Here is a 16,666-nt window from a genome sequence, read left to right as displayed (position 1 = left end):
ACTTGCCATTGAATATTATGACCAACCAGTCCAAATGCCACCTAACAGTACAGCCGCCACAACTGGAATGTGGCAACTCATGGTTTACTCCTAGAATGTGAGCAACAAACTATTGAATATTGCTGAGAGCACAAGAACTACTGCTGAGAATAAGAGATCAGTCACTACAACATCCAAACAGAACAATAAATAGTCTGGTCATCGGTTCAGCACCACCATTACAGACATTACTATCAGTCTGAATGTGGTTCCCCCACTCTAACCATCCTATTATTCAAACTAGTAATCATATAATCAAGTCATAAGCCCTACGCACCATTGGAGAAAGAATACTAAGATAAACTAAAACAAAACCACACCTGTTCAGCACTAGATCAGAACCTGCTAGGGTTTCATTGCACCATCAACACCCTCCTTCGATTAGGGTTTCAACAGACCAGCACCATCCCACGGCCAGACACAACTAGGGTTTTTCAGTAACTGTCGCTTGGGGCCACTAGGGTTTCAGCAGAAGTACAGTCACAGGACTTATTAGGGTTTCTACAAGCACAACCGCCAGAGAAGATTGAAAACACAAGCCGCTGCTAGGGTTTCTGTAAGTGCAGCCGCCAGAGAGAACTGAGACCAGCCGCCACTAGGGTTTTTTTTATAGAAAAGTAGCCACGCCCAATCCTCTTTAGAAAGGTTGATGCTAGGACCGTGGGTCTTCTCCAGCCCAAAAATTCCGCTCTGATACCATGTTCTTGCTTGTGGTGATTGAGAGAGAGAGAGAGAGAGAGAGAGAGAGAGAGAGAGAGAGGTACGGATGATAGAAAGAAAAACAAACTCAGTACTGGCAGCTGCCAGTCTTCTATTTATATTAATCCTTTTAAAAAAGATAAAATTACAAGTATGCCCCTGGCGACATATCCTAGGATAAGAACAATAAGAAAAAAAAAGAAAGAAAAGACTAGTAGCTGAAACTGTCCCACTAACATCAGTTACAAGGAACACTTAAGCCTTACAACATTTTATTATTTGGTTTAAAAGACTGTTTACAATGCTTTCCTAACTAACAACTCTCACACTTTGGGAAAAGAAATTTCAAAGAACTAAAAGAAAGATGTCCCAAGCGATTGTGCCAAAGCATAATCTGGTTCACTGACTCTGACCCGCTACTATTGTTGTTGCTAACATGATGGCCCTGATGTCTCGGAATCTCATCCAGAAGGTAGACTCCATTCACCTCACAACCACTCCAAATCCTGCAAAACATAATTACCAGGAAGAAAGGTCACGGAACAATTCAAATTTTTTGTCAAAGAACTAACATAAAGTAGGTTGGTATGAAGTCTAGGGACATGTAAAACAAAAGATAAAGTTATATCATTGGTCACTCTAACTGTCCCCTTCCCAGCAATGGGAATATGTGAACCATCTATTGAAGAGACTCTGTCTCTATCAGAGCACAACTGATAGGAACTGAAAAGGATAGGGGCATTAGTCTTGTGCTCAGTTGCTCCTAAGTCTATAATCTAGTGAGATCCCTCCTTACCTAAAGTGAATGCAAGATTTGCAGTTGCATATGAACTACCTGTATGTGCAAAAGAAGTAGTGTAGTTGGCTCCTGCATTCTGCTGTCCATCTAGAAGGCCAGAGCTAGGTGAATATTTTTTACTCATAAGTTGTCCAAACCTCTCCAATTCTGTTCTCATTGCTGCTACTGCAATGGATTCCCAATCAGTTTGGGAAAGAGGGGCTGAAGAGTCTCCTGTAGTGGCCACATTTGCATTTCCCTTCTTGTTCCTTATCTAGGCAAGCATCAGATTTGGATGAAGCTTCCAACAAGTGTCCCTGGTATGCTTAGGCTTCTTACAATAATCACACACCGAGTCCTTCTTATCTTCCCTTCTAGTCTCACTACTCCCCCTGTCTCCATTCGGCTTAGGTTTGGTTGTACTAACCATAGCCGACTGGTCAATCCCAAGCTGTCTCAACATTACATTCCTCCTACTCTCCTCTCTAGAGACAAAGGCATAGGCTTGAGAGAGTGTCACACCCTCCCTATAAAGAATATGCTGCCCAACAATGTCAAATTCAGGGTTCAGCCTTGCCAAGGACTCAAAAACCATATTCCTCTCTACCAGTCTGTGATAGGTTGCTGCATCATTTACATTTTCCCATACCACAGTTTCTAGGTGATCTATTTCTTGCCAAAGGGTTTTTAGCATGGAGAAATACACAACAAGGGTTTTTTCTCCCTGTTTCATACTTATCACCTGATTCCTTAACTGATAGCTCTGTCTTCATTTTGCTTATCAGAGTAGGTTTTAGTCACTCAATCCCAAATCTCCTTGGCAGTATTAGCCCATAGGAATTTTTTTTTTGCAATATGAGGTAACATAGAATTACACAACTAGGACATTACCATGTAATTCTCCTGCACCCATCGGGAAAAGTCTATATCAAGTTTCTTCTCCTCCCCAGTGATGTACCCTAAATTTCCATAGGCACCAATATCCATCTTGGCTAATTGTGTCCATTCTAAATAATTTGTACCATCAACTTTTACTGTAGTAATGATTCCAAACAAAAAATATCACTACTACCTCTAACACCCATTCCCACAGTACCTGTGGATTTCACCTCGGTATTCCAACTCTCCATCTTACTTCAAACAGTTCAACAGTAAGAAAAAATGGATTGGAGACCTTCCAAAAACAATTTAATATAACACACAAAAAACCAACCCTTCTAGAAGAAGAAAACTTTATCCAGAGAGAAATCTCTCTCCTCCCCACACCTCCCAACAGAGAGAAGAGTGAATCGATCACTCTAGGAGGCTTAGAAAATTCTAGAAACTTAATCGCCCTCTTTAGAATATCAAAAGAAAATTAACAATACCTGGGCACCCAAGATCAGATAAAAGACAAAGAGTCAAACTTTTTTGGGACTCTTCCCTGTACTCCAGTTCTTCTTGATTTTGATGCCAAATAGTAGATCACCTTCCTGATGACTAGATCCCACCAAAAAATCCAAGAATTGGGCAATATATAGTAGATCGATCAGCCCTTTGTTACTTCATGCAGTCGACTGATCTAGGGCTGCATGAGAATACTTCAAGAACCTTAGCTGGTGCTTTGATACCAAGTATAAATCTGCTGAACTCAAAAAATATGAACAGAAAGTGGTTTCTTGAAGAGAGAAGGAAGAGAGAAGGAGAAAAAGAGATCTTGAAAGAAAAGAGAGCAAAAATCTAGCCACCCCCTTCACTTATTATTTATACTAAAAATAATAGAGCAATACAAAGACAACTCTGCCCTTATAGGGCGACAAAACATAAAACAACATATATAAGACTCAAAAACATAATAAAATTTGGACTCACATAACTACTGTGGTCTCCACCTCTTATCTAACAACTAACATAAAACATCTACTCAGAAAAACAACATAAAACTGATTAATCTTCAACAAAGAAGAAGAAGAAGAAAAGAAAATAAAAAAATGAAGACTAACAAATTGATAATTGATAGAGAATGTAGCCTTTGACAGAGTGGAATGTTAAAACGGGATTTGCTAGCTGATCCTACATAGTTGGGGTAAGTCTTTGTTGAGTTGAGATTGGATTTACTGTTCTCTACTCTATTAGTTGGTCAATGGCTTTGTTGAGTTAATAATATTGGTTTTGTTATTTTCTAATTAATTTGTTTTTCTTGACCATGGTACATTAAGTTTGGAACTTCATACTTTTTACTTGCTATTTTTGCTATGTTTATTTTTCTATATTCTTTCAATGTATCCACTAATCTGCAGATGCTGGTTGTTGATCATTTACAATTAGTTGCAAGAATTGAAGCAGCGTGCTGCAGGAAACATGGATGAGCCCTTTCTTACCCCTGGCGTATCTGAGAAGCAGCCATTGCATGTAATTATGGTAAGAAATAAAACATAAGTACAACTTTGGTTCTCTTGTTTTTGCAGTGAAGTTGGCTCATGGTGGCTCTTATTATTAATACAATCACAAAAAAAGGGGATGATTGGTTAATTTGCAACTCATATATCTAAGGTTTATCTAGGATAGGTGGTCTGTTAAGGTGCATGGAAGGCAATATCTTAGCAATAATTTCAGACCCTAGAAGGCAACAAAGTAAAATTGAACTTTGGTGGGAGCTCCTTGGGTAACCTGGGTGTGACAGACATAGGTGGTGTAATAAAAAACTCTGAGAGCAGGATTTAGCCTTATATTCAGGGCCACTTGGTATTGCTAATTCTCTGAAGGCTGAATTGTTGGCATTGCTGCAAGGACTACGCTTAACAAAGCAATTGGGCTTTAGAAAGTTGGAGGTGGAAGGGGACTCAAAAGTAATTATCTCATAGGCAAATTGTAATAGACATACCCCATGGACTCTCAAACATGTTTTCAGGGAGGTGTAAATGATTGTGAAGGATTTAAATGCTGAATTCAAGTGGGTGAGGAGTGCAAATGGGTTAGCTGATTCCCTTGCTAAACAAGGGACTGCAAGACAGCAACTATACTGGGATTCATTGTAAACTACCCTTGGTTATTTTGGGGATGACATTTCTGGTCATCAAGTTGTACTATTCACATATACAATTAATTTAATAAAATTAACTTTTTGCTCATAGAAGAAATTCAGGTCCCTATTGAAGTGGATAATTCCATGAAGGTAGAAGTTTTTTTTTTTGAGAAAAAGGTAATGTATTAGAGAAGCAAAAGATTTGCAAATCCTGCTCAAAAAGAAATTGAAGCAGGGAATAGAAAAGCAAAAGCTGATTACATGTCCGAACTAGATACAAAAAGATTTCTATGATAAAAAAAGAACAAAAAGGAACATCTTTTAGCTGTCTATGCATTGCAGACCAAGAATAGATTCTTCCCCATATGCTTTTTAGGATTGTATCCCCCGAATTGCACTTGCTTTCAAAGATTCTCCTGTTTCTTTCCATCCAAATAGACCAAACTACTGCTTCTGGGACCACTTCCTATAAAACTTTCCCTCTCTTGGACAGACCCTCAAGTTGCCAGCACTCCAACAAAGAAATCAAATCTTTAATTCAACTTCAAACAGCCCCAAGGCTTTTCCCCAAATCCAGCTGGCAAGTTTACAATGAATGAATAGATGTTCTGCATTTTCTGAAGCAGCCCCACATAAAGTCCCCCAGCCTTTCTGGCCTGTCTAGACACTTTTCCACCACGATATTGATCACCTTTTCATTTTCCATATTTGAAATTTGAATCACATTGCTTTTCTGCCCCCTGATGTCAGAACTATTCAGGTTGTTCTCAGATGATTGACGATCCGTAGCGCAGGTTTTTCTGCCCAAATTTGCAGCTTCTACCCCCGCCTCTCTCCCACTTGCCACGTGGCCATCTGCTCTTTTCTGCATCCCCATTACTCTTTTGTCTTCTCTAGAGATTGCTACAGATGCCGGTGCCAGGACTGCAACTTTCTCGACCAAGGAGGGGTTCGTCGTTACCACCTCATTGCCCTTGATTCGCTTTTTTATTTCTGCCGAAATGCTTTCCCTTGCTAAAAATTTGTGAATCCAACAATCCTCCGCCTCTATCGCTTCCCCAAAATCCGCAGCCAGAGCCACTATCTTTGGAGGGATTTCAGGCCAATTTGTTATCACAAAAACGTTTTCCCCATTGACCACATTTACCGCTGATGGTGGGAAGCCTTTCCAGGATGCTTTCACCTTAATCCATCCCGTTGTTTCTCTCGCTTCTACTAAGTTGTCTACTTCCAGGTAACCTCCGCATAAATTCCCGGTTTTCTTCACCAACCCCTCACTCCACAAGTGAAGTGGCAGGACAAAGATTCTGAACCAGAAAGAGTCAGGGAAACCAGACTACCTCTGCCAACAACCTTCCGATTTCTCCTAAGGAAACAAGTGAAGCAACGCTCCTCCCACATTTGTAGCACTCAACCTTAGCACTCTTCTCGCTTCCTCCGGTGGCGGCAAAATAAAAATGAACTTATTTTTGGCCATTCGCCTCACCGTTACCCCTAGAGACACATTCCCATAATTAACAGTCCAACGTTTTAAATCCTCCATTGAGAAATTTGTCTCCTCTACACCTACGGTGCAAGCCTCCAGAAGCTTCATTCTTCAGATTCTTCTTCTCCATCTGGAAAAAAGTAGAAACATTCCGAGTCAACTTTCAGGTTCACTTTCCCCTCCTTTGACCAAGATAGGAGCTGTGCCTTCTCACCATAAGAGGACCTCCCTTCTTCTGCCTAAGTGTACTTGCGAGAGTTCTCCAGCCTCCCACTGCACCTGTCTCCCCTTTTTACCAGCCAGTCAACAGTCCTGAAACTCCCTCCCCCATCTACGAGCCTTTCCCTTCCCTAAGCAACCCTTCTTCCCAAACTAAATCTCTTGTACGTTGTCGAAGGCTTCCTCAGAGAGGTCAACCTTCTGCTGTCAACGGTTGTAAAATCCGCCGGCCATGACAAATCAGCAGTTAGCTCACATAAAATCCATGAAGGTAGAATTGATGGTTATGGTGCAAAGATGAAGATTAAGGAAATCCTTATATTACAGAAATATAGGGGTGGAAGGTGACTCTAAAGTAGTGGTGTGATGGAAGAACCAATACAGTTAGGCCCTTGGGTATATAGGAGAAAAATTTTGAGAGAGGAGATGAATGTAATTTTCACATGGATACATAGGTCAGAAAATGGTTTGGCTTACAGGTTGGCAAGACAAGGAGAAAATAGAGAGGCTCTATATTGGGGCATGAATATTTTGTTCTATTTCTCATTCTGCAGAGATGATGCTGCTGGGCTTTATATCACCCCTTGCAGCTACCTCATCAATGATATCAAATATTTGCATCAATTCAAAATTCTTTGATTACAACACATATTGAGACGATTTGGAGGAAAAGATTTGCGGTGGAGAAGAAGAGATTTCTGGTTGAGGAATCTAGGGAGGGAGAAGTTTTGATGTTTGAAAGGAAGGGAGGGCCATGATTTTCATGTCTGTTGCAGGTTTGATTAAAGGATTTGTTGAGGGAGCAATCCATACGGAGACCAGACCTGGCTGGAGGAGTGAGTTGAGTAAGGAACGGAAGTTCTTCTCAATTGAGAAAAAAGTTAATGACAAAGGACGTTTTATGAGGATAGATGAAAAGATGGAAGATGGCAGGAGACAAACTCTCTGTTTGCCAGAAGGAAGAAATAGACAGGGATGGGTTGCAGTTGCTGAGGTGCTGCAGGAGTACGAGGAAAGGTGCTGGCTGAAAAAAGAAAAGTTAAAAGGTTTGGGGGTGGAGAAGAAGTTTCAGGAGTCAGAGGAACGTAAGGGGATTCAGGAGGTGACGATTGAAGGAGAAGACGGTGTCCCAAAGTTTGCTATGGGAGGAGGTAAGGAAGATTGGAGCAAAATGATGACAGTGACAGCAAAGAAGGTTAGAGGTTGGAAGAGGATTCTTAATGATGTCATGATTAGAATTCCAAATGTGGATTTGGCTGTGATTATTCTTTTCATGACAGTAAAACAGTTCTGAATATTGGAAATTCAAAGGCAGAGCACATGACTGTTGAAACTTCATAAGGTTCGGTGACGGTGGCAAACTGGACACCTTCTTGCAATGAAATTTCAATACCAGGAGGAAGTGTGATCTTGAAGATTTTTGGTCTTCCTTTTAACTTGTGGATATATGAAGTCTTCAATAAGCTAGCAGCTGCATGTGGTGGAGTAATGGAAGATGTTTGCACTGTTGACCTTCATGCAGTGAAGATTATAGTTGCAGGCGCTAAACCTGAGAGGATTCCCCACACGACTGACTTCTTCGCTGAAGGGAGATGGTGGAAACTCTGGGTGGCATCAGAAGCTGAAATGTCCCTGTGGTATGGAAGGCGAGAGGTTGAAGATGAGGCAGGTAGGGTTTGGTGGAGTACACGTGGCACAAACAGACTGGAAGGTTTGAGGGGGAAGGGAGAGAACGAAGAGATGCTATGTGCTGGAAGATCGAGACTTATTGAATACTCTGGTGCTTTTTCAAAAAAGGCCTGCAGTAATGCTGTAATGCTGATTTCAAGAAGGGAGAAGAGGAAGACGAACAGGTGTTTCGAGAGAGATGAACAACAACAGCGGGCTGGGTCGGGTTTTAGTGGAACAACACGTGATCTTATTAAGGAGCATGCAGACTTAAAAAAGGGGACGAGCTGGGCTGGAAACAGGTGGACTTAAAGCAGAAATTTAATAGTGGGACCAGAAGGGGTAAACTTAGCTTGGAGTTGAAGAGTAGGCCCAGCTATGATGGAGGTTTGGCCCAAGAGTATGTTGGGGGTGAGCAGTTTAAAGAGGTGATAGAAAAAGTGGTGACAGAAGAGGCCGATTGTGATGCCAAAGGATTTGTTTGGAGAACAGCAGTGTTCTTCCCTAAAAATAAGGTTGCAACGACGGTACGGGAGGATGAAGGGGATGGAAAAAGAAGAGCGGAAGAGAAGGGGGAGATTCAGGTGGACTGTAAAGACAATCGTATGCATCAAGAGGAAGGGGAGGATGATGAAGACATATTGCCCGTCACTGATGTTGAGGGAGGAGTTTAGGAAAGAGTTGAAAAGGATGACTGGGGAGAGAAAAAGATGGTAGTTAAAAAAGAGAATGGCAGAAAGATGATTGAGGTTTTACTGAAGAGGGATGAAAATAGAGCAGAAGATGAGGGGAAAATCAATCAAGGAGATGAGGTGATTGGGTTATAGTAGTTGTTGGAATGTTAGCTTTATTTATTATGTTTTTATTCTGCTGAGTTAGGGTCCGTTTGGATAAATTAAAACAGTTTTTTAATTTTTTTTTATGCTGTAACTTAAGTAGGGGCACAAGGTCCTTTCCCTTCTACTTATGGTTGCCCTATATATATATTAATATAAGTCGGCGCCGCCAGCACTGTAGTAGACTCTAAATCTCTCTTCTTTTCTTTCCTCTCTTCTCTCTTCTCTCCTTTCTTCCTCTTCTCTTCTCTTTTGTTCAGCTGTTAATATGGTATCAGAGCGGTTCTGCTAGGCCTGTGAGCAGATTGAACAAGCTTCAACCTGCTGTCTTCTTCGACTGAGATAAAAAAAAGTGCATACCTACGGCTGGTACTGATTATTTTTTGGGTGTTTTTTTTCCTTTTCCTTGGTCGTGTACCAAGAAGAAACTATACGACTTCAGACTGTTGAATGTTTTCTGAGAAGCTATGAGGTTCGAAACTCTTTTTTTTGTGGATCGTGTGATCCTTTGTCTGAGAATTCAGATCTATAGGTCGTGGATGACCTGATCTTTTAACCCTTGTGGTGTAACCATACTAGTTTATGACCCCTCCTAGCAGTCGATGTGTTTGGGGTGTCTGGAAGTTGGTGGAGTGTGACTGCTAGGTCAGATCAGCTCTGAGATCACCCTAAAATCTTGCCTTTTTTGGACAATCTACGACTGTTTGTTTGGTGATAGGAGGGATCATAAGGTGTGTGTAAGGTCTGAAAGGTGTTTGAATCATGTCCTTTGAGAATTCTGCAACTTCAGGAATTTCAGGAGGTCAAAATGGAATGAGTGAGGAGATGGATATGAGTTTCCCCATGGCTGTAATCCCCTTTGATGGGCTAAACTATCTTAAATGGTCTAGGGGAATTAAACTTTATATCATTGCTAGAGGAAAAATTGGGTATATTAATGGTAAAATCAAGGAACCAAAGATTGGTAGTGCTGAACATGATAGATGGGACCAAGAAAATAGCATGGTGATGTCATGGATCTTGGTTCCCATGCTGCCACAAGTAGGGAAGGCATTTATGTGGGCTGAAACAGCTTGTGAAATATGGGAACAAGTAAAATCTACCTATTCAGAACAGAGACACTATGCAAAGATATATCAATTACAAGCAGAATCCTCCACTTGCAAGCAAGGGGAGAGGAGTCTCTTGGCGTACTATTCAGACTTGACATCAATTTGGAAGGAACTGGATCATTATCAAAATGTGAATTGGAAGTGTAATGAGGATGCAAAGGCCTACAAATCACTTGTTTCCTAGCAATGGGTATTTGCCTTTCTTCTGAGGTTGAATCCTACATATGAATCCATGAGGGTACAAATCTTAGGAAGTAAGAACCTACCTTCAGTCCAAGAAGTTTATGCCCTAGTTTAGTCTGAAGAGAGTAGAAGAAGTGTGATGAATTGTGCAGAAGGGGAACCGATTGCACTAGCTGTCCGAGGGGGTACAAGTTCAAATGTTGGAGGTTCTTTTAAAAGGGAGATTCACAGAAGAGAGTTGATGACAAAGACAAACTTTGGTGCACTCACTGTCAAAAGTCCAGGCACATTAGAGACACATGTTGGGATCTTCATGGCAAGCCAAAATGGGCTCAGGAATTGAGTAAGAAGTCTGACCTGAGTAAGAAGCCAACCTAGCAGAGTCAAAAGAAATATAACTCAGCAAATGTGGCATCTCAAGAGACTAGTCCCATGGTACCCCAAGAGTGACACTCTGGTTCTGACCCCAAGGAAGAGATCATCAACTCCTTTCGTGACCACTTGGAATTATATGGTATGACACTTCGCCAAATGGATTATGGCCCTACTCCTTCCATGTGTCACTCATACACCTGATTCCCCTTGGATAATTGACTCTGGAGCCTCAAACCACATGACTGGTAAGTCAATTTTATTTCAGGCATATAACCTCCTCTTTGGGAGAGATAAGGTGAGACTGGCTGATGGGTCTTTTTCCACCATAGCTGGTCAAGGAACCATCTCCCTTCCTCTTGGTCTTACCCTCTCTAATGTGTTGCATGTTCCTAAATTACCTATCAATTTACTTTCCATTAGCAGTATTACTTATTCCTTGAATTGTTCAGTGACCTTTCCTTCTTCGTGTGTGTTTCAGGATTTGACTTCGGGGGAGACGATTGGTAGAGGAAGCATGGTGGATGGCCTCTACGTGTTGGAGAATAAAGCTGATCTTGTGGCTATAGAGTCTTTAAGTTCTTCTAGTGAGAGTCATGCCTACTTGTGGCATAAGCGTCTTGATCACATTTCGTTTGAGTCTTTAAAACTTATGTTTCCTAAGTTGTTTAAGTCTTTGTTAGTTAGTAAATTGCAGTGTCATGTGTCAATTGAGCAAACATTGTAGAAATTCCTTTCCTTTAAGAAATAAAAGATCCAAATTTCCTTTTCATATTGTCTATTCTGATGTTTGGGTTCCTATTTCTCTACCTACTGAGACTGGATATAAATATTTCATTACTTTGATCGGTGACTACTCTAGATATACTTGGGTGTATCCTATGCGATCTAGAGATGAAGTGCCAAAGATTGTGAAAGACTTTCAACGAATGATTTTCATTCAATTTCAAACTGAAGTTCACATTTTCTAGTCGGACAATGCAAAAGAATACTTCCATAGTGATCTCATGGAGCTCTTTGCTTCGTGTGGATCTCTTCATCGATTCTCTTGTGCTAGGACACCTCAACAAAACGGTGTTGCTGAAAGGAAAAATCGTCATCTACTTGAGGTAGCTCGTGGTTTATTACTTCATATGAATGTTCTGAAATGTTTTTGGATGGATGTTGTTATGTTGCTGCATATATCATCAATCGTATGCCATCTCGGTTACTAGAGTATAAGACCCCACATCAACTCTTGTTTCCTACAGCTCCGTTGTCCCCCATTCCAATGCGTGTCTTTGGGTGTCGTTGCTTCATTCATGACTTGTCTCCTATTCGCGATAAATTCGACCCCCGTGCCACTCTTTGTGTTTTTCTTGGTTATCCGTTATCTCAAAAGGGTTACCACTGCTATGATCTTGCTTCACGCAAGTACTATGTCTCTATGGATGTATCATTCTTTGAGAGTCGACCTTTCTTCTCAGTTTCTCCTCAGGGGGAGAGTAGGGTTGAGGAGAAATACACCCAGGTTCAACTACCTCCTCTTCCCGACCCTTCTCCATTTCGGGTCTTTCTTCGCCACCATAAGAGCCAACAGATTTCAAAGAGCCGTGGAACTTGAAACTATGCAACCAATATCATCGGACTCTCCAGAGGTAGATCCTCCTCATTAGCCAAGTACACTTGTTCCCATTGATATGCCTGAATCTCTTAACATTGATCCTCCTGTTGTTAATGATATTGATGTTCCTATTGCTAAGAGAAAGGGTGTTAGGTCTTGTACTACTAATCATCCTATCTCTCACTTTATGTCCTATTATCATATTTCACCTTCATACCGTGCATTCATTTCCTCAATTGACAATGTCTCTGTTCCTAAGAATGTGGTAAAAACATTATCCAAACCTGAATGGACAGATGCAATGAAGGAAGAAATTAATGCCTTACACAAAAATGGCACCTGGGAGTTGGTGGATCTACGTGAAGGGAAGGAATCGGTGGGTTGCAAGTGGGTATTCACAGTAAAACATAGAGTTGATGGTTCAGTAGAAAGATACAAAGCTAGATTGGTGGCCAAAGGGTTTACACAAGTGTATGGAGTAGACCATGCAGAGACCTTTGCTCCAGTAGCCAAGATGAATTCAATCAGAATCCTCCTCTCATTGGCAGCTAACCTTGATTGGGAACTTCATCAGTTAGATATCAAGAATACATTCTTGAATGGTGACCTAGAGGAAGAGGTTTACATGACTCAACCTCCAGGTTTCTGTGCCAAAGGTAGTGAGCAGAAGGTGTGCAAGTTAAAAAAATCTTTATATGGGTTGAAGCAATCACCTCAGGCCTAGTTTAGTAGGTTTCATTCAGCAGTGCAACAGATGGGATTCAAACAATGACAGTCAAAACATACTTTATTTGTGAAAAAAAGGTGAGGGGAAAATTGCAGCTTTAATTGTCTTCGTTGATGACATAGTAATCACAAGAGACTGGAAGACTGAAATACAGAAGCTGAAGAAATTCCTAGCCACTCAATTTGTGGTGAAAGATCTAGGTCCCTTACGTTATTTTCTTGGAATTGAAGTTGCCCGCTCAAAAAGGGGGGCATCTTTATTTTCCAAAGAAAATATGTACTAGATCTATTAGAGGATACAGGCAAGTTGGGAGTGAAACCAATTGATTCACCCATTGAACCCAACCATCAGCTTGGAGACAGTCAGGGGGAGTGTTTGAAAGATGTAAAGAAGTTCCAGAGACTTGTAGGAGACTCTTATATTTGTCTATGACCAGACCTGATATTGCCTATGCAGTGGGTGTTCTTAGTTCGTTCATGCATAATCCTTAGACAATTCACTTTGAAGCTGCAGAAAAAATCCTTAGATACCTTAAGAAGTTTCCGGGAGCTGGTTTGCTTTTCTAGAAACATGGGCATTTGAAACTGGAGGTGTATACAGATGCTGATTGGGTAGGGGCAATCAATGACAAAAAATCTATCAGTGGGTATTGTACCTTTGTGGGAGGAAACCTAGTCACCTGGAGAAGAAGCAACATGTGGTGGTTAGATCCAGTGCTGAGGCAGAATACAGAGCCATGTCTCATGGATTTGCTGAAATGATGTGGATAAAAAATGTATTAGGAAAGTTGGGTTTTGCAGTTAACAAACCTATGTCACTCTATTGTGACAACAATGTTGCTATCAAACCCAGTCCTCGATGATAGAACAAAACATATTGAAGTGGACAAGCATTTTATTAGAGAAAAACTTATGAGCAGAGAAATGTGCACTCCTTATGTTAGTTCAGAGGAACAACTTGCAGACATCTTCCCCAATGGCCTTCAACATGTGCGGCATAATAATTTGTGTGACAAGTTGGGCATGATTGACATCCATGTCCCAACTTAAGGGGGAGTGTTGGAATGTTGGCTTTATTTATTATGTTTGTATTCTACTGAGTTAGGGTATGTTTGGACAAATTAAAGCAATTTTTTCTTTTGTTTTTTATGCTATAACTTAAGTAGGGGCATAAGGGCCCTTTCCCTTCTAATTATGGTCGCCCTATATATATTAATATAAGCTAGCACCGCCAACACTATAACAGTCTCCCTCTCTCTTCTCTTCCTCTCTTCTCCTCTGTTCGACTGTTAATAGTAGTAAAGGAAATGAGAGTTGTGGAAGAATTAATGGGCAAGGGAGCAAGAGAAGTGGAAAATGACTTAATTGAGAAGAAAAGAGGGGAGCAAGAATTAGGGGTTGAAGGGAAGGGAGGAGGGAGGAGATAAGATTGGAGATGGAGTTCGAATTTACAAAAGGAAGAAGTATATAACTTTCCCTTTATAAGGAAGTAGAGAAGTAAATTCAGGGAAGGCTGATGAAGAGGAATTTATGATGGATGAGGTCCATGAGGTAGAGAAGAATTGTGATTTAGAGAAAGTGATAAACAGGGAAGTGGAAGTCAGCAAAATTCTGGGGCTGTTTTTCTTAGGAGGGAAGGATTCGCCAAGGAAGCATTCAGATCGGTAGAGGAGAAAAACGGGGAAAAAGAGAGTAGTGTTGTTGAGTTTTGGGCTGATATAACATGTTTTTATTTACATAGCATAGTTTTGTTTTAGTAAGACTCTTCAATTTTGACATAGGAAGTGGCGCTCTAGTTTTCTAAGGTTCCTTGAGGTTTTCTAAAGGGAGTGGTTGAAGTCCCAACCTTTTTAGAGGTCTCTGGAGGGAGCGACAACCTCTTCTCTCTTCTTCCGCTTCCACAAAAAAAGGAATCTTTGGAGGGAGGGTCTTCTAGGGTTCCAAGAGGGTGTTTGAGGTTTCTAAAGGAGATAAATACTTTCTTTTTCTTCTCAAATTGATTTCCTAACCTATTCTGAGAGTTATGGAGGGCTGTGGAGTTCAAAACAAATTTACAGGAGAAATGAGATCTAGGGGATGAGGTGTTGGAGACCTCTTCAGGGCCGGAACCATCACTACAGTTTAGTTGGATGGTACAAACTATTTAGAATGGTCACAATCTACAAAGGTGGCCATTGGTGCTTGTAGGAGATTGGGATGTGTCATGGGTGAGGAAAAGAAACCTAAAACTAACCATTCCCAATGGGTATAGGAGAACTACATGGTGATGACTTGGCTGTGTAATTCCATGTTGCCCCATATAAATAAGAACTTTTTATGGGCTAACACAACTAAGGAGATTTGGGATGGAGTAGCAGAAACCTATTCACAAAATGAAAATGTTGCTAGAGCCTATCGGTTGAAAAACTAGGTGACTGCTACTAGGTAGGGAGATAAGCTGTTGCTATTTATTTTTCAACCCTTAAAACCTTATGGCGGGAGATAGATCATTTGGAGACTGTGGTTTGGGAAAGTAGCAAAGATGCAACAACTTAATCGAAGTTGGTAGAAAAGAATAGGGTTTTTGAGTTTTTAGCTAGATTTAACCCTGAGCTTGATATTACACGGCAACATATTATTTCCCAAGACAGTGTAGCTCTCTCTCAAGCATATGCCTTTGTGTCTGGAGAGGAAAGTAGGAGAAATGTGATGATGAGGAACCTAGGCCTTGAGCAATCAACTATGGTTAGCACAGTGAAGCCTAAGCTGAGTGGGGACAAGGGTGGAAATGAACCGAGGAAGGAGGACAAAAGGGATCTGATTTGTGACTACTGTAAGAAACCCAAACATACCAGAGATACCTGTTGGAAGCTTTACTCACACCTTGTACCGAGCCAGCTCAGAAATAAGAAAGGAAATGTGAATATGGCAGTTACTGGTGATTTATTAGGGCCACCTACTACAATTTTCTAGAGTTTGTTGTAGCAGTTGCAGTGAGGGCTGAATTGGAGAGATATGAGCAGTTCCTGAATCAGAAGGATACAACCAGTTCCAACTCATTATCAGGTAGATAGCAAGGTGTAGGTGGATCATGAGGTAGTCATTCTACCTTGTTTGCATACACAGGTGATTTATTAGGGCACCTACTACAGCTTTTCTAGAGTTTGTTGTAGCAGTTGCAGTGAGGGCTGAATTAGAGAGATATGGGCAGTTCCTGAATCAGAAGGATACAACCAGTTCCAAATCATTATCAGGTAGATAACAAGGTGCAGGTGGATCAGGAGGTAGTCATTCTACCTTGTTTGCACACACAGGTAGTTCACATGCCACTGCAAATTATGTATATGCTACAGGTAAAGGGGGACCTCCCTAGATTATAGACTCAGGAGCCTTAGAACATTTGATCAACATTTCCACCATTTTCACCTCATACCACCTCTGCTCTGGCAGAGATAGAGTTTCCACAGTTGATGGATCACATGTTCCCATTGCTAGGAAAGGGTCTGTCAGGATAACTGATACCATTACCCTACCTTCTGTTCTTCATGTTCCTAGACTAAGCACTAATTTTTTATCTGTTAGTAGCTTGACAAAGAATTTGAACTGTTTTGAGATTTTTTCCCCTGGTCATTTTGTTTTGTAGGATTTGGAATCAAAGAGGACGATTTGGAGCGGTCATGAGGTGAATGAAATCCATCTTCTTGATGCGCTTCCTAGTCATTAGAGTCATTGTGTCAGCAGGAGTATTGAGTCAGAGTCAGTGGATCAAATTATGTTTTGGCATAATCAGTTAGGACATTTGTCTTTTGCTTCTTTGGGTTTTTTGTTTCCTAAGTTGTTTGAGTCTGTCGGTTTGTCCAGTTTGGAGTGTGAGGGTTGTCAACTTGGAAATCATTGTACTATTGTAGACATTCCTTTAAAACAAGTAATAAAAGATGTTCTTCTGTTTTTGATATTGTTCA

At 40.9% G+C, this 16,666-nt stretch overlaps 1 long non-coding RNA gene and 1 pseudogene across 2 annotated transcripts in view; both read left to right on the top strand.

Annotated features, from left to right (window-relative positions):
* LOC148864487 (ATP-dependent zinc metalloprotease FTSH 11, chloroplastic/mitochondrial-like) overlaps nt 1–16,666 on the top strand; it is a 97,956-nt pseudogene that overhangs the window by 13,594 nt on the left and 67,696 nt on the right. The window contains exon 3 of the transcript XR_016109574.1: nt 3,824–3,916. The product of XR_016109574.1 is annotated as an ATP-dependent zinc metalloprotease FTSH 11, chloroplastic/mitochondrial-like (transcript). The remainder of the gene's footprint in view (nt 1–3,823; nt 3,917–16,666) is intronic.
* On the top strand, nt 8,285–11,174 carry LOC148864488 (uncharacterized). The gene is made up of 2 exons (XR_016110558.1): nt 8,285–10,644; nt 10,878–11,174. It is a non-coding gene; the product is annotated as an uncharacterized LOC148864488 (long non-coding RNA).

The sequence above is a fragment of the Nelumbo lutea genome, chromosome 3 (assembly GCF_056320005.1).
Source record: "Nelumbo lutea isolate HS-2025 chromosome 3, American lotus-T2T, whole genome shotgun sequence".
Taxonomy (NCBI): Eukaryota; Viridiplantae; Streptophyta; class Magnoliopsida; order Proteales; family Nelumbonaceae; genus Nelumbo; species Nelumbo lutea.
This window is presented reverse-complemented; position numbering and strand designations above follow the sequence as displayed.